The sequence below is a fragment of the Protopterus annectens genome, chromosome 1.part1, assembly GCF_019279795.1.
Source record: "Protopterus annectens isolate FY-2018-M chromosome 1.part1, PAN1.0, whole genome shotgun sequence".
In the NCBI taxonomy this organism is placed as follows: domain Eukaryota; kingdom Metazoa; phylum Chordata; order Ceratodontiformes; family Protopteridae; genus Protopterus; species Protopterus annectens.
The window spans coordinates 1,139,215,379-1,139,234,859 of NC_056726.1; the positions used below are offsets into that span (position 1 = coordinate 1,139,215,379).

At 41.4% G+C, this 19,481-nt stretch overlaps 1 protein-coding gene across 1 annotated transcript in view; it reads right to left on the reverse strand.

Moving 5' to 3' along the window:
- LOC122815740 (CD209 antigen-like protein B) overlaps positions 1–19,481 on the reverse strand; it is a 1,006,265-nt gene that overhangs the window by 585,468 nt on the left and 401,316 nt on the right. The window lies entirely within an intron of this gene.

Genomic DNA, 19,481 nt, shown 5'->3' on the forward strand with positions numbered 1-19,481 from the left:
TTTCTCTCTTAGGAGCATGGTCTGTTTAGTTTCCTTAGATATCCAGGGAGATGTTATAGCTTTACCTCTTTTGGTCCTGAGAGGAGCATGGTTATTGAGTAGGTACAGAAAAGTTTCATTAAAGTAGCATTGTCAAGGGGCAGAGTTCTTAACGGTGTCCAGTCAGTTTTAGGCAGTCTGAACATGTTTGTGGGTTGAAGTTGGACAGATTTCAGGTCTGAATGTAGTGATGTTGTTTATGAAGGGGGGTGGGGTACCATTCAGCAAAGGCTGGTAGATGGTCACTGAGGGGGGTCAGGAAGGATTCCAGAATTTGAGATTAGATGTGGATGAGATACTAAGATCCAGTCAATGATGGAGACGGTGGTTCCATCTCTGTTTGGCTGGTGCAGGAGTTTACTAGCTGGGAGAAGTTAAAGAGATTGGTTGTTTGGGTATGGTATTGAGAGCTAATGGTGTCCCAGTTAATATTTATGTTGCCTAGCATGAGGGTTTCATTTCTAATATTAGAGGAGAACCTGGAGAGAATGTCTTCTAGTATTGGGATGTTATTACCCGGAGGGATGTAAAGAGGGGCTATGCATATGGACTTGTGTTTGTTCACTTTTAAGAGAGGTATGGTTAATTCAGAGCTGGCAAATTTTGGAGTGGGAGTATTGTACGGGGTAACTAAGTAGGTGGAAGAGTAGATTATGGCTAAACCATCTCCTTTTTTCTTGGGCCTGTCATTACGAATCTTATGGTGGCCAGGTGGCAGGATTTCATTATCTTTTATGTGTGGTTTTAAGCCAAGTTTCTGAGACAGCAACTATATCTGGCTGGGTGTGGGTAAGCCAGGCATTTAGATTAGGAATTTTATTACGGAGACTTTGGGTGTTAATTGTGGTAATGCGAATGCTCTTTGGGGGGACGAGGGGATGATGGAGTGGGAGAGGAGATGGATGGGGAGTTGGTGGGCCTGGAATTGATATGATCTAGTATGAGTGTGATGAAGCCTAATGTGGAAGTGGAGTTTGAGCAGAGATAGGTAGAGTATTTGTTAGGGAGTGGAGGGTATAGTAAGTTAGAAGAGGATATGATAGGTAGTTCTTTGTGGGTTATGTCTGATGGGTAGAGCTCATGGGTTATAGAGGAGAAGGAGGTTGATGTATGTCGGTAGTTAGAGGTATAGTTTAGTGGTAGGGTGTAAGAGGTGTAAGGGAGTTGTCTAAGGTAAGTAAGGGTGCTAAGGAGTGCAATGGAAAGTATTAAGCTAAAGAAACATGTGCTGGTGATAGATATTGTATTGCTGCAGTTAATCACTTTAAGTTAAGTTTGTGAGTGTGTGGGAGAGGTGGTGCGTGACTGGATGAAAGATGGAGTGGGAGGAGTTAGTGATAAATAAATGTGGAAGTAGTGGGGATGGGTAGGAATCAGGGGCAGGGTAGGGGAGTGGAGTGAGCCTGAAGGGTGAATGGAGCAGGGTGAGCCAATCTATGCTGAACTGCTACAAAAACAATCAGTGGAGCCCTATGGGGTAAGTAACCAATACAATAATTCAAAGAGCTTAATAGAAGTTATAATTAGGGAGATTTCAGACGCAATGTAGTGGTTGAGTGGGTTTCGGGTAGAGCTTGAATGAAATTAATTTATTGAGTTTTAATGCAAATAAAACTGTGAGATTTCACTTACTTGCTGACACCTGCTTACATCACTGCAGCCTTCTGAATGACCTAAATTAGCTACTCAGAACTTTACTATGTAAAATTCTAAATGAACGCTGCTATCCCCTCAAAAAAAAAAAAAAAATCTCCCAATCAGGGAACAGTCCTACTCCCTAAGGAATTTCCATAGGAATGTAAAATAGCCAGGGAATTGTTATGGCTAGGCTTGTATAGGCCCTAGGGCCGATAGCCTAGTTGCAACCTATGAACCTATTACTCAACCATTCCCTCACGTCAGACAGTCATTGGTGAAAGAGATTTCACATGAATAGGCCCAGCTGTTTGTAACAAACTACCAGGTGAAACAAGGCACAGTAATAGTTTCATAGTTACATAGTTTGGTACTAGGCTATCTGCCCTGGGGCATTTATAAGCCTAGCCATAGTGATGTGGCTTTCGCCACCCCATGTAATGGTACAAAAGTGCACAGTATAGATTTAGAATACTGTGCCTCTGTCTAGTAGTGACACAGTGAAGACCCCCTTACATAATAGAATTAGTTTACTGTGCCTCTGTCTAGTAGTGACACAGAGATGACCCCTGGGGTAAACCTACGATCTCCCATCCACTCGTCAAGATTTCTCTTGAAGAGAGTCAATGAGGGGCTCTGCCTAACATGAACTGGGATTCTGTTCCAGAGTATGGGAAGCCTCTGAGTTATGAATCTGTCCCTCCAGCATGTCCTGTTCATATTTGTGCTGAGGTTTAAATCTTTAGCTCTCGTGGTTCTGATGGATTTGGATTTTTTGAGGTGGAGCATGTCCATCAATTCCTGATTGGACATGGCCTTGTATGTCAGGCACAGATCACCTCTGAGCAGGCGGTATGCTACTGAATAGAGCTGGAATTTCTTTAGTCTGGCAGCATATGACATATGTTGGAGACCCTTGATCCTCTTGGTGAGGTACTTTTGGGGTCTCTCTAGCTGTTGCAAGTGCCGGGTGAGGTACATACCAAATGGGGCATTGTACTCAATCATGGGCCTGATAAGGGAGGAGTATAGGGGTACAATGACCTCCTTTGATCTGGATGTGAATCCCTTCATCATAAGGTGGGCAAGGTAGAAAGTCTTTCTAACCACTTTGGCAACGTGGGTGTCAAATGAGAGGTCACTATCGACTTGGGTCCCCAGGTCTCTGATTACATTTTCCGTACTCAGTGGGTTACTGTCTATGTGATAATTTGTGGGTACTTTGTTTTTCCCAAAGGGGATGACTATACATTTTTTGGCATTTAGTTTAAGGCCATGACTCCGGCACCAGTTGTCCGTTTCAGTGAGGCCTTTTTGTAGGATGTATGTGTCAGCTGGTGTATCGACTATGGCGCCTAGTTTGCAGCCATCTGTGAACTTTGTCAGCCACAACCCTCCCATGTTTGCTTTCACATCTGAGAAATAAATGCCGAACAAGAGGGGTCCCAGGACAGAGCCCTGTGGGACACCACTTGTGACTGGCTTTGAGTCTGACATGGCTCCAGCGATTTTGACTTTATGGGTTCTATCCTTTAGCCAGTTTGCCACCCATCTTGTGACATATGGATTTACATTTAAGCTGTTGAGCTTGTCTATGATGCCAGAGAGGGGTATTGTGTCGAAAGCTTTAGCCAAGTCCAGGTAGGCTGTATGAACTGCTTTGCCCTCGTCAATGGCTCTAGTGACTGTTTCGAAAAAGTCAACCAGGTTCAAAAGGCAGGATCTGCCCTTTACAAAGCCGAACTGGGTGGGATCAAGTGTCTGTAAGTCCCCAATGTCTCTGTTTATGAGTTCCATAATGATTCTTTCCATAGCTTTGCAGACCAGGCTGGTTAAGCTAATGGGGTGGTAGTTACCAGGGTCTGTAGAGGTGCCTCCTTTGTGGCGTGGGACTACTGTTGCTGTACGCCAGTGTTCAGGTATATATCCTGTAGTAAGGCTAAGGTTAAAAAGCATTTTTATGTGCGGGTTTAGCTCCTGTTGGAGTTCACGTAGCACGCAACCCGGGATACCGTCAGGTCCCATTGATGCTGTGTTTTTAGCTTTGCTGAGGGCGGTTCTCACCTGGACATCTGAGATGACAGGGAGGTTACATTCAGCTGGGATAAGTATTTCTTCTTTTGGGGGTGAGGGAGGGGAGAAATTTGCACTGAACCTGTCTGCCAGAATGTCAGCAATATCTGTGGGTTCAGTGTATTTTTTGTCATTGTGAACTAACTCTGAACATATCTGAGGGTTTCTGCCCAGGTTTCTAACATAGCTGAAGAAGGCCTTGTGGTTATCTTTAGTGTCCATAGCAATTTTTCTCTCAAAGTTAGCCTTGGATGTTTTTATGAGAGAACGTAGCTTTCTACTAGTGCTGATCAGAGATGCCTTCTCTTTATGGGATTTTGCTCTGTCGTGCAGTAGCTTCCTTCTTTTAGGTTCATAGGTTCATAGGTTCATACTAGGCTATCTGCCCAAGGGCATTTATAAGCCTAGCCCATAGTTATGTGGCTTTCGCCACCCCTTTAGTTTGAATAAAAACTATGCCTATCATTTTGCTGTGCCTCTGTCAAGCAGTGACACTGAAGTAATCCCTGGGGTATATCTGCAATCTCCCATCCATTGGTCAAGATTCCTCTTGAACAAGGCCAGAGAGGTGCTCTGCCTCACATGTACCGGGATTTTGTTCCACAGCATAGGGAGTCTCTGGGTGATGAATCTGTCCCTCCAGCATGTTCTATTTATAACCGTGTCAAGGTTTAAGTCTCCCGCCCTTGTGGTTCTGAGGGATCTAGATTTTTTGAGGTGAAGCATATTCATCAAATCTGGGTTTGACATGGCCTTATATGTCAGGCACAGGTCACCACAATTTGTTTATGGCTGGGGTCCACCAGACAGGATGCCTGCCCTTAGTGGAGAGGGTCTTGGTTTTATTTGGGATTGCATGATCCATGCATTCTTGGAGATGTCCGTAGAAAGCATTTGTGAAGGATTCTGCATTGTGGGATGTGGTTTCCACTGGCCCTGTGTGCTTAAAGGATACCATCTCAGTTTTAAGATGTGTAAAGTCGGCTTTTGAGAAGTTTTTCACTGTAGTCTTTTGTGTTGGGGGTGGAGGTGGGATATGTATATCCAGGGTGATTAGTTTGTGGTCAGATCTCACTAGTGAGGGGTATACTTCCAGTGTGGAGCACTTTGTCCCCATGTTTGTGATGATCAGGTCTAGTATATTATCTCCCCTTGTGGGAGAGGTGACTAGCTGTTCCATTGCATTTGAATTTATGAATTCCAGGAACCTTTGGGCGAGGGTGTTTGGGCTAGAATAATGCACCCAGTCTATGTTAGGGTAGTTGAAGTCTCCCAATATGATGGTGTTTGGTGAGACATTCATATCCTCCAATGTCTTCAGGAACGCTGAGATTGGGAGGGTGGTCTGTAACATGCTATCAGTTGTATAGCAGTTTTACCTATGGTTAGTTGTACCCGGATGGTCTCTGATACTTCATGTGTTGCCACTAACCTGGAGGTGTGGGTGTCCTTGATGAATATGGACACTCCCCCTCCCTTTTTGGTTTGGCCCAAGTTTTGGGGCCGAAAAGCATGATACGAGGTATAGCCTGGTAGTGCTGGGGTGCTCTCAGGAGCCTTGAGCCAGGTTTCAGTTACTGCACAGACATCAATGTTCTCCATACTGAGGAGTGCTTCGAGAGCCTGCATCTTGAGATTTAGACTTCTGGCGTTGAGCAGCATTACCCTTAATTTTTTTTCCATTTTTGTTTTCTAAGGAGGTGGGTTTGTCTTTTGAGCCTTGCCTAAAAAAGGCACTATGGGGGAGGCAAGATCCTTAGCCAATATCCAGAAGCCCAGTGGTGACAGATGCAAGCCGTCCCTTGCGAAGCAGAGTGGCTTGTCCAGCATGTCATCCCAAGCAGACAGACATTGGATCCCCCTAGAATGACACCAGTATTTGAGCCAATTATTAAAGTTGATCATCTTGTCTTTGTATTGTGGCATCATTCTTGGTGAGGGCAAGATGCTGCTCAGGGTCAGGGTCATACCAGCATGGGCTACATAATCAGAGAGCTCCTCTATGTCTCTTTTCATGGAGTCCAGGGAGGTACGTCTCAGGTCATTCACGCCGGCATGGACAATGATGGAGTCATATTTGTACTTGCTTTGGGGTGACCTGAGTGCATGTGTTATGTGGCGGATCCTAGCTCCCGATAAGCAGCTCACCGTTACCCTCTCCTTGTTCAGCCTGGTAAGCGGTAAGTCAGTGTGTCTGACTATAGAGTCACCTATTACTAGTGTATCAGGCATGGTGTTTGGTCTTAAGGGCTGTGATTGTTTGACACACTGATTTATTGAAGTATGTGTTGCATGTGTTATGTTTTGAGGTGGTGGATTTTTGGGTGTCTGCTTTGGGAGCCTCTGTTGTTTTGGTAAGTTTTTTGTTAGAGCCTCCGTGTATGTCTTTGTGTTATTATGTGTTTGGTTTGCAGTTGTGGTAGGTCTCTATGGGACTGGGTTTGGTGTGTGTGTGGTTACCTTCTCCACTTGTCTGGTCTTGCCAGTCCTGAGTTGATAATAAGATACTCTTACTAAATTTAAGAATTCGAGCCATGGTGGTGCAGCGGTAGTGTTGTCGCCTCACAGCAAGAGGTTCTCCCGTTCGATTCTCGGCTGGAGCGCCTTCCGTGTGGAGTCTGCGTGTCCTCCCCACGGTTGAGTGGCATTCAAAAGACATGCGTGAATGGGCGTGCCTTCGTTGAAGGTTGGGCATCGGGCTGGCACCTCAGCACCATAAAAATCGACTGCCAATCATTAGCGGACCGGAGTTCCACTGTGGTGACCCCTAACCGGGAAAAGCTGAAAGAGAAACTAAGTTTAAGAATGCCCTTTCTGAGAACCTTTTCAAGGAAATTGCTTGTAAATGCTTTAAGGATGATGGATTGACTGTTTTAAAGACCTAAATTCTAAAAGTCTCTCAACTGTTTTCCTTTGACATTTAACTCTTCTTATTCCAGAACTAGCCTTCAGGCCTGTCTCTGCAATCTTCTGCCATTTAAGGTTTTTTTTTTCAAGGAAATTCAATCATAAACCTTTAAAAAGCAATTTCACATAGACAAGCTGTACTGAAACCCATGTAAACTGATAAAACCTTACGGAAAACTGAAAATTTGTTAGAAATGTGCACAGATTATATAACATTCTATGTTATCAAACTGTATAATAACTATATACAAACTTTATACAATTTTGTAGTTACAGAAGCATAGCAATCTATCACATTTGACCTGTATAACTCAAACTTAATGGTACTATGTATTGCCTCTGAAGCAGGGCAGCTACCCAGATACCAAGTGGTAAATACATAAATAAATAAACTGCTCAACCACATTTGGCAAACAAATATCATGTAAATAAGTACATATGTCAAAATATGTATCATTTAAGTTGCATCAAATGTACACATTAACATGATTTATACATTAAGTTGTGAGAAAAGAACTTAAAAAGGATCTTGCAATAAATCAACATGAGAATTAAAATGAATACTTTGTATAGTAACAGGAAGTTGATGCTATACTAAATTAATAAGGAAGGAAATAATTCATTGAATTGTTTATCTTTTTAACATGTTGCCAGTCTGAGGCATATTTTTACCATAATGGCATCAGAAAACAATTAACATTAAAAAATATTTATTGTATTTATGGGCCGAATAGAGGCACACGTACATAAAATGTTAACAGATGAAACAAATGCATTTATGTTGAAATTCATACCAATATGTATTAAATCCATCTAAATTTGGCTTGCAAGACTTTTTTTCATTGTGCCATACATGTTGCATATTAGACAGCTAATTTAATTTCTGCATAGTTAAGGACTGAATTGTATTTTTGCCTGGGATTTATTTAGAAACGCTGTAGGTGCGCTCATGGCCAGCCCACCTCTGTTTACCTTTTGTTCATGACAAGGCCATATGCTCATTTAGGGTGAGTAGCAGTGGAAATCAGCTTATGGTGGGACTTCTGTTAAATATGTTACTTGCAGCTGCAGCAGAGTCTGCAGGAACTGCACCTTGTACAATGGTGTGGCTACAGGTGAGGATGAGCACAGACAGTATGCTTGTCAATGAGGATTTGAGGGAACCTGTGCATAAAATGGCAACAAGCAGAACATGTGATTTTGAAACCTTAAAGGGCTATTATTCAGGTGTACTCAGCTGTTTTTAACTAAATTAAATAGAAAAAGGAATGTAGGAAAGTGAAGAAAAGTAAAGCAATTCTCTTACCATATTTAAAGATAATTTGGAAGAGTGTACGATAAATAGTAAATTCACCCCAATATGGTACCCATGTCGCTTATAGATATGGAAAGTAAGTAAATGTCTCTACCTTTTTAGTTATTTATACATAAAATATGAGGATTAGAAAAATGAGAATGTAAGGACAGGCATTTTAAGCTCCTCATAGATCAATAGCCTAGTAAGCACCTATGAACCTAGGAGCGAGTCTATAACAGTCAATGAGATCTTTTTTTTTATTATGAATAAATTACTCCATTCTTCTGTCTGTTGCATGCTGCAAAACTAACTCCAGTGGATGACAGCTCTTATTGATAGAAAATGTGTATTTTGTTCATTTCACATTATAATAATTTGATTTGCCTTGTGCGTGGTGTGTGTGTGTGTGTGTGTGTGTGTGTGTGTGTGTGTGTGTGTGTGTGCGTGTGCGTGTGTGCGTGTGTGTGTGTGTACGTTTTTGCCTTATCAGCTAAAACTTCAAAACCACAGAACAGGAATAACTTTGTACTATTTTAAAAATGTGTGTCTCTGATTTTAAATTAAGTAATGTCATGACGCAGTCTTATAACTTATGTTATAAAATCAATGAAGTTCTGTTTGGAGTCTGATTTCAAAGAACAACAATGAAAAGTTCTTTCATTCAGGACTGTTAACACTGCTATATAAGAGTTTATGGAATAGGTCATATACGCGATGAACTGAAAATGGGAAGTAAAATGTCAAACAAAAAAATGATAATGTCCAAATTCTTTAAGGAGTCAAATACAAATTTGAAACAAATTGCAGTGTGTTTTGGTCTTTACATTTCTCAGGAGGGTTGGGAATACTTTTGTTGAAGTTCCACTTTGTACTTCTGTTTGTGAGATGTAATCATCTCTTGTGGACAAGTGTTTATGCATGTGTGTTCACATGTATGTCTGTGTGAGAGAGGGGGAGTGTATTTGTGTGTTTATCATGGTGTTTGAGTCTAAATGTACCAATCTCTATTATTTGGGTATTGCATTTTTTATTACTGATGACTTAAATAACTACTGGTGTTTTGTGTTAGGCAATGAGCAGCAGCATTCTATGGGAAGACAGACATAACTGCTTGTTTTGTGATGTTTTTTTCATTAGACTCTACAAGTTACAGGTGTCACAGGGTCAGAGATGTGAAAGTCTCATCTCTTTCCCACACATGAAAGTTTGGCCCGCATATAGCTGAAGAGAACTGCAGCAATTTTTTTTTTAAAGCTTTAGATCCCCGTTATTTACTACAACCATTTGCACAGTCTTTTTTTCTGTCTTTTTCATCTTATTGCATGGTAAATATCAGCCTTTATGTGACTTTTGAGTAAGAGACATTCATGGAAAGCTGTCATCCAGACCGCTGTGTCTGGATTTCCCTTTTTCGAAATGTCCTTCATTATCCAGAGAGATGACCTGACATCAGTCATTTTTCCCAGTGCCGACCTTGCGAGCCATGTGCACTCTAACAAATGGATGTACTTATGGCTACAATGCAGGAAGACATAGGTTGGTGAGTATGCATATGTAATGCCCCTGAACTGGCCCCATAATCAAGGAGTCTCAATCCCCACCACTAGCACCAGTGAGGGATATACACATTGGGAGGATAACACGTACCCACATAGTAAAGTACAATTTCCCTTAAGAGCACACAGAGATCACAGTCAGTCTGTGGCTGGTTTCTACCTCCTTCTCCAGATCCCCAATAAGACTTCCTACTGGCACAGCTATAGAGTTAAGATCTCAGCTAAGTGGCCAAGCTAAGACTACCAGGACCCTCTCTGTCTGACCAGTGCTTCGTGTCACTGCCCATGTAGCTGACACACACACACACACATTAAGATTTGATTGATATAAGAACATTCACACACCTGGAAAAGGCTGGCACATGTGTACTTGTTATACCCCCTTCTGCCCATACTATAAGGTAGTACCAGCTGCCACCAGCCACCCTTACTTATCAGGTACTATAAGGCCCTTACCAAAGAGTGTTGACTTCTACTGTGTAATGTTACTATTATCCAAATGGTAAATGTGACCAAGGCAAAGGCTATTGGAGTGGCCTATACAGTATCGCCAAATACATATGCAAGTACTCTCAGAGCTTAATTATCTGTAAACAGACCAGCCACAATTAAAAGGCTTAAATATATTTAACAATAAATAATAAAAGAACAAGACAATACTCAGTAACTTAACACAGTGACTACAGCATTCAGAATTACAGGAAATACTTTAAAACAAAATTGCAGGACAGTCTCAAATAAATACAGAAAACATCTTACTATATTCCTATCTATCTCTAAGAAAGATTACTGTACCCTGGTTACTTACTATTAGTAAGGCAAGTGCTGATGAGAGGTTCTTTCCAGTTCCAAAGAGAAATACAAAGTGCCCAGACTCACTCTTTGAGATAGTTCTTAAATTAGTAATACACATTACTGCTCAGTTAGTTGGGATGACATCATGCTTTGTCACATGCCTTCAGTTCCCAGGCCATCCAGATCCTAACATCTCTGTATTACAAATACTTATCTCTCAGATGCACAGCTGCTAGGCAGTCACAGAGCAATAAAAACAGTTTACATTTTAAACCTAGTAATTATTTCTGTTTCAAGACAATAGAAAGAAACTTCTAGCTCTAGACATCCTGTCTCCTTCACTGAAACTGAAAGACAAACACACATTCATAAAACACTTTGATTCCTACTTATTTTCTTAGAGCTGTGCAAGTTAATTCTGTAGGTTCCAACTTCTGCTATTAAAACATACATTTGCACAGGTATATAGGTTATATACATTTCTGTTCTTTTGCAGTAGAATACACTGTGGTTACATTCTTGAAGCTTAGCACATAACATACAGTTCAACACACACTTCTGCACCAGTAGTTTAATATTCACATAACATATAGTTCTCTTACATTTGTAAGACAAGCATATGAATCATATTAATATTCACAGATGACATATGATTATTTACAAAATTCTAAATAGCTGGGCTAGTAGTGTCACATTTCTATATAAATCATATTAATATTTTCAAGTGACATTAATTATTTACAAGATTCTAGATAGCTGAACTGGCAGTATTTCCCTGGTGTCAGATGTTTCTCTTCCCCAAAAACTCAAGTTAGTTTTTCAAGTGACCCTTGAGAAACATTGTTTGAGAGGGTTGACTATCTGGGGATACCTTATCCCATTCCCTGTCTTGAGATTCCAGCTGCCTCAGCATTACTGATCCCATTACAGTGCTGCACTGTCCTATCATATGCCTCCAACCCTAGGCTGCACCATAGTAATTTGGGATTTGGGTGGCTGGTTCCTTGTAGCCATAGATCCCCTCAGACACCTCCTACCTCCTATTGCCAATACTTAGCACAAGTGCCTTCCTGACATGGTAAGGTTTCATCATGTTAACATGGTACAGTCTGTGCCCCTGCCTCCTGCCTAGCAGTTTTACCATGTAGTTAACATCACTGACCTTCCTTACCACCTTGTAGGGTCCCTGGCAAGCTGCCTGCAGCTTGTTGTGTCTGACAGGAATGAGAACCATTACCTGGTGCCCTACAGCATACTCCCTAACGTTCCTGTCATACCAGACCTTTTTCTACTGTTGGGCTTCTGCCAGGTTCTCCTGGGCCAAGCCCATGAGTTCTCTGAGCCTTGTCCTGAGGTTTAGGACATATGCCACAACAAACTCCTTGTAGGATTCACACTCACCCTCCCACTAATCTCAAATCAAATCTAGAGGTCCCCTTACGCTATGCCCATACAGCAGCTCAAAGGGTGAAAAACCTGTGGATTCCAGGGGAACCTCTCTGTAAGCAAACAACAGATGGGGCAAATATTTGTCCCACTCCCTTTTGAACTGCTCTGCAAATGCCCATATCATGGACTTAAGTGTAGAGTTTAACCTCTCAATAACACCATTGGTCTGGGGATGGGAGGGGTGGTCTTTAGGTGCTTCACCCCACAGTACTTCCTCAGACAAGCCAGCAGGTCTGACATGAAATTGGCACCTCTGGCAGTCAGTATTTCTTTTAGGAAACCTACCCTGCTGAAATTCTCTAACAGAGCATTTGCCACCTTTTCTGCCTAAATGGAGGACAAAGCCACTGCCTCAGGATATCTGGTAGTAATCTACTACCACTAGGATATACTTTTTCCCTGTGGAACTTGGGATACTCAGATGCCTGTCAGTATCCATAGTTACCCTCTGAAATGGCTTCTCAGTCACAGGCAAAGGGATCAAAAGAGCTTTCACCTTGTCTCCTGCCTTGCCTATCTTTTGGCACTGCTCACAGGTCCTGAAGTACCCTGTTACATCTCTAGAAATCCCAAGCCAATAAAAATTCTGCACAATACATATCTTTGTATGTTTTATGCTCATATGACCTGCAAAGGGAATATCATGTGGTATGGCTAGAAGTGCCAGAGTGTAGGCTATGGGCACTACAAACTGCCGTATTCTCTCACCCTCTATCCCTCCCTCAGGGATCCACTCTCTATACAGTAACCCTTTGTCCCAGTATACAGATCACCCCTTCCCTTGAGAATCAGGTGCCTCACTGGCTGTATTCCTTAGACCTTGCAATGTAGAGTCTGAGAGCTGATCCCTCCTCAACTCTTTCTTTGTAACCCTTCCCATCTCCCTTTCAGCAGGAAGTCTGGTATCCTCTGATTGCGGTGCCTCACTGTCATCTTGGGTACTATTACTCACCTCTGCCCTTGCAGTCCCTCTGTCCAAGGGATCATCAGTACCTGCAAGCAACTGTGGTTCACCTTCAGTCTCACTGCTGCAGGGTAGCTCCCTCTCTGAAGTAATCACCTCACCAATCCTGGCTGCAAGTATGCGGTCTGTCTGGGTCTCCTTCAGGCTACCAGACCCACATGCTTGTCTCCAAGCCTGACTGTGTGTAATTGCATGCACACATGGTACTGCATTATCAAAGTCATTCCCTATCAGGACATCTGCAGGGTGGTAGTTTGGTACCCTTGTTGTCTCGAGACTACCTACTGTTGGCATTTTGGCATTCCCACTTACTGGCTCTCCCACCTTTTGTTCCACCCCTTGCCTCAGTGGACATCTATGTGCTACATGGCCCCACTGGTTGCATTTAAAGCATTTACCAGTCAAGAAATCCTTCTATGTGGCACACCTAATCACTAAGGGCTTTTCATCCAGAAAAAAGGAGGTAATTGTCTCACTGTACTCATCCCTCATTAGACCCACTATAGAATACAACACCCCATTTGGTATGTACCTCTCAAGACATCTGCAACAACTGGAAAGGCTGCAGAAATACCTCACTAAAAGAATCACAGGCCTAAAGCTTATGCCCTATGCTGACCGCCTTAAAAAAACTCCAGCTATACTCTGTCGCATATCGTCTACTCCGAGGCAATCTCTGCTTAACATACAAGGCCATGTCAAACCCAGAGCTATTGGACATGCTACACTTAAAGAAATCCCAATCCCTCAGAGCGACACGCTCCAGGGATCTAAACTTTGTCATCACAATAAACAAAACATTCTGGAGGGATAGGTTCCTGACCCAGAGACTCCCCAGACTCTGGAATAGACTGCCCATACATGTCAAGCAGAGCGCCTCTTTGGCCCTCTTCAAAAGGAACCTTGATGATTGGATGGGAGAAAGAAAATTCACCCTGGGGATCACGTCAGTCACCCTGCTAGACAGGGGTCCAGGGAAGTAAATAGTGTGGGAAGAAATAGCTAGGGAATAGCCAGGGAATTGTTATGGCTAGGCTTGTTTAGGCCCCAGGGCCGATAGCCTAGTAACAACCTATGAACTTATAACTCTTGGTCCTAAATGGGTACTTGGACCTGTCCCTTCCCCTGCTACTGGCGGACTCTGTTGGGACAGTCTGTGCTGCCCACCATGAGCTCCCTGACACCCATGAGGAGCACTGGGTGTCCCTTTCTTGTGCAGTTATGCCCTGCCTGGTAGGTATAGGTTTCCATTCTTCTCTAACTCATCTACAGTAGTGCATTGTCTGTCTGCTAACCAGATTCTCATGTTCTCAAGCAAAATGCTAAGGGCTTGTTCCCTCACCGAAAAGGTCTGCCACCCCTTTTAAAAGTGGTGACCTAACATCCACTCACCCACCGATAAAAATAAGTGCTTAGTTCAGCAACATATTCACACACACTTTCATCTACCTTGCGTCTATGCTCACAAAACATTTTCGTACAAGCTTCAGGTGTTAACTTAAAAAATTCTAGCAAACAGTTCTTTAAACCATTATAATTTAAACAATCAGTATCAGACAGTTTGGAAAGAACAGTTACAGCTTTATCTTCAAGTAAGGGGGTCAGGAACAGTACCCAGAGCCCTTGGTCAACATTATACTGTTTATATACTCTCTCAAACATAAAGTATGAATGAAACTATCAAAAGTATCCCCTCTGTAAATTGTGGAAGAAATGTATGACCTTTGCTGTTTCTGGGGTTTGGTTACTCCCTTCCCCATTACCTCCATTAATCTGGCGTAGAGTCAGCATCTCCTTTTCTGTTGCCTCTGCCTCTCATTCTCCTCAGCCTGCAGAAGTCACAGTTTCTCATTTTCCTCAACTTTTAGACATTGCAGTTTCTCATTTTCCTCAGCATACAGATGTCTCAGTCTCTCTGCTGCTTCTATTTCCACATGCTTGGCTTCCAACTCAAGTCTCTTTAACTCCAGATGGATTTTTAAGTCCTCCGTGGAAAGGTTAAGCTGTCCATTTTCTGAGACTTGTACATCTCCACGGCCAGTCTGATTGTCCTCCTGGTTGCTATTCTGTGATGCAGCTGTGATTAAAGCTGAAATCATGTCTGTTTTAGTCAGGTTGGCATGCACCAGTCCTTTAGCCTAGCATATTTCAGTCAACTGGCTCCTGGTCAGTTTGCCATACTTCTCTGCTCACATGCTTGCCTGCTCTCCCTGACTAACTAAGCTAACAAAAAAAATAAAACAATTGCGATATGACCTCTGAATGTTCACTGCATGGCTGATTGAGAGTACAAACACCTTCAGTGACCACTGTACATAGGCTACAGGGATTCAATATCCACATCACTACAAGCCAGTTAACATGTGATGTGGCTATCTCACCACTATCAACCAATTAATATGTAATGTGGCTGTCCCACCACTGCTTACCAATTAATATGTGACACCCGTGCACTGGCCCAGTAATCAAGAAGCCTCAATCATCACCACTAGCACCAGTGAGGGACGTATACCCTGGGAGGATGACAAGTACACATGCAGTAAAGTACAATTTCCCTTAAGAGCACACAGAGATCGCAGTCTGTCTGGGGCTGGTTTCTCCCTCCTTCTCCAGATCCCCAATAAGACTCCGTATTGGCACAGCTATAGAGTTTAGTCCTCAGCTGAGTGGCCAAGCTAAGACCTCCAGCACCCTCTCTATCCAACCAGTGCTTCGTGTCCCTGCCCAAGTAGCTGACACACACACACACTTTGAGATTTGATTGATATACAAACACACATACACACACACACACACACACACACACACACACACACACACACACACACACACACACACACACACACACACACCTGGGAAATGCTGGCACAGATTTACTAGCTATGCTCCCTACTTTACAGCTGCCACCAGCCACCCTTACTTATCAGCTACTATAAGGCCTTTACCAAAGGGTGTTCAATCCTACTGTGTAAAGTTACTATTATCCAAATGGTAAGTGCGACCAAGACTAAGGCTTTTGGAGTGGCCTGTACAGTGGCACCAAATACATATGCAAGTACTCTAAGAGCTTAACTATCTCTAAACAAAACAGCCACAATTAAAAGGTTTAAATATATTTAATAATAAATAATAAAAGAACAAGACAATACTCAGTAACTCAATACAGTGACTATAGAGTTCAGAATCACAGAAAATATTTTAAAACAACATTGCAGGACAGTCACAAATAAATACAAAAAAACATCTAAACTAATCTTACTATATTCCTCTCTATCTCAAAAGTGATTACTATACCTTGGTTACTTACTATTAGCAAGGCAAGTGCTGATGAGAGGATGTTTCCAGGTCCAAAGACAAATACAAAATGCCCAGAGTCACTCGCTGAGATAGTTCTTAAATTAGTAATAGGCATTACTGCTGGGTTAGCTGGGACAACAACATTCTTTCTCACCTACTCTCAGTTCCCAGGCTAACCAGATACTAACATCTCTGTGTTACAAATATGTATCTCTCAGATGTGCAGCTACTAGGAAGTCACAGAACAATAACAACACTTTACATTTTAAAACTAGTAATTATTTCTATTTCAAGACAATAGAAAGAAACTTCTAGCTCTAGACATCCTGTCTCCTTCACTAAAACTGAGAAATAAACACAGAATCATAAAGCACTTTGATTCCAACGTATTTTCTTAGAGTATTGCAAGTTAACTCTGTATGCTCCAACTATTACTATTAAAACATATGTTTGCAAAGGTATATAGGGTATATACATTTCTGTTCTCTTCCAGTAGGGTACACTGTAGTTACATTCTTGAAGCTTAGTACATAACATACAGTTCAGCACACACATCTGCACTAGTAGTTTAATATTCACAGAACATAACAAGTTCTCTTACATTTGTAAGACAAGCATATGAATCATATTAATATTCACAAAGGACATATGATTATTTACAAAATTCCAAATAGCTGGGTTAGCAGTGTCAGATTTCTATATAAATCATATTAATAAATTCAAGAGACATGTAATTATTTACAAAATTCCAGATAGCTGGACTGGCAGCTTTTCCCTGGTGTCACAGCACATCTCAGCCCATAATGTAGTTTGCTGCTTCTCCAGCCTCCGCATGGTATCAGCAGTGTAGGCTGCCTTCCTCCCCCAAAGAAGAGTGATGCATTGTCTGCCACTTATTCCAACCCAAGGGACAGCCACTCTGGTGCCTGCTTCACTAGTGGATCCTCCGTTAAGACAGCTACAATCATGGCTTTCTCCCTCTTCACCACAGGGCTAGCATTATTTACAAAAGTGTGTGCTTCTAACTTATCTTTTAATTTCATAAAAACATAGTATGGATATATTCTTATAGAAGACACAAAAATGCAACTGCAACTACAGCATGGCACAAATCAAAGTATAGAATGAGCAACACACACATAATCAAACACTCAAAATAACAAATGTAAAAACACTGATCTAAAAAGATCAAAATCCAAAACATTAAAATACATACATACATACATACATAAAAAAACAACATCCTCTACACACATGCACACACTCACACCTCCTGCTATTTATACATCCCAACTATGACATTGCACAACAGCAGGGAAAGGGCAAATTCCCAATCCATAGTATGCTCTGATCTCACGCAAATTCATGCTGCTGCACTCAACCATCTGGCTATTGGATCACTTCTGCTGTCATAAAAAGCACTTGATATTCAGCAAGTTTGACTAAGTAGAATACATTCCAGTGATCAAATATTCATTTGTTTAAACAGAAAAAGAAATGCTACAGATGATAGCACATACCAGCTTTTTTTCTGTGTGAGATTGCTGTATAGCAGGGAAATGGAAATTTGCCCTTTCCCCATTATAGTACAGTCATGGAGTTAGTGTATACAATGGCAAGAAATAACTTTGGAGACAAAAATTCAAGAAAAACTACACACAAATTCATTACTCTACTTCTGAGATTGTACACTTCTGGGAAAAGAGTGTGTTCCCCAACTCCATTAATGTAGAGATCTTGCACACATGCTGACCATCTATTAACTCAACTAAATTGTGTTGACTAAACAGATGTTGACCTTAACAACAAACAACTTAATTAATGGCTCATGTGTATATATATATATATATATATATATATATATATACATATATATATATATATATATATATATATATATATATATATATATATATATGGGTTCCATTTATATTTTTGAAATACTGAAATCCTAAATTTCAGTATTTCTAAATTATAACACCAAAACCTTGAAATCCCGAAACAACAAAAGCGCGAAATTCAAAATCCCGAAGTACGGAGATTTGGAATTAGCACTTCTGGTGTTGCGGTGTGTGAATGCTTAGGTGTTAGTTCGAGTATATCTATATGTGTAAGTGTTTGGTTAGTGGCTTTAGTGTATGTCAGTGTGTGCTGAGACTCTGATGTGTGTGTGCGAGGGACTGTAAACTGTGGGGGTGTGAATTACCTTTGTGTGTCTGTGCAATCTCAGAGTTAGTATATATATAAGTAGAGGGGTGTGGGGGCAAAGCCCCCCCCACAATGGGGGGTACAGGGGGGGCTTGCCCCCTGCTTATATGTAGTCTAGGTTTGTCTGTGTGCTTGTGGGGGGAAGTTGTGTGTATGTTTATGTGTGTGCTCTATGTGTAGTGTAGGTTTGGATTTTGAATTTCCCGGTTATGGGTTTTCGGTATTTGAAGGTTTCAGCTATGTAAATTCAAAATACTAAAATTCGGGATTTCAGTATTTTGAGATTTTATAGTGAACCTATATATATATATATATATATATATATATATATATATACATGTGTGTGTGTGTGTGTGAGTGTATGATATACCTTTAGTTTGTTGACTAACACAAATGTTGGCATCCTGAAGATAAATCACTCTACAATGAGAAAGAAAACATTGGCTTTCTAGTATGCATGAACCAAGATTGCTCGGTGCATGCAAGCGTTATTTCAACAAAACCGATAAACAACATTCCCCTATGTGGGAGGCTGCACCCTCACAACCTCTGCTAATTATATATATTAACTTAGAGGTTGGACAATCCCTAGGGAAAGTGAATATTCCCTGTCTGGGGATTGTTGATCTCACACCACATACAGACATACATACACACACACACTCATAATTTACATAAACTCATACATATATACATACATATACAAACAGAAAAAGAATACTGTAGCAGCCCAGACATAGAGTAACACACATACATAGACACACCTTCACACACACAAATAAACAACAAACATATGTACACACAGAACAATGAAAGGGTACAGTGACACAGACTCACATACACAAATACACAGAAAGTCACCATTGCACACACATGCAAGCATGCATACACACACACACACACACACACACACACACACACACACACACACACACACACACACACACACACACACACACACACAGACTATAGCTACTTTACCAACTGTTTATACCTCAGATATCTGATTGTGATTAAATGAATACACACCAAACACATACATGTATGCATAAGCTCACACAGAAACATACATACACATATGTATCTGATTTGTTGACTGTGAACACCATGGATATCTGATTGTGATCAAATGAATACATGCATTTTAGCTCATTGTCAAAACATGAACATTGTAAACTAATGCTCTTCCTCCAAGAGATGTGCCTGTGAGCACACACACACACACACACACACACACACACACACACACACACACACACAC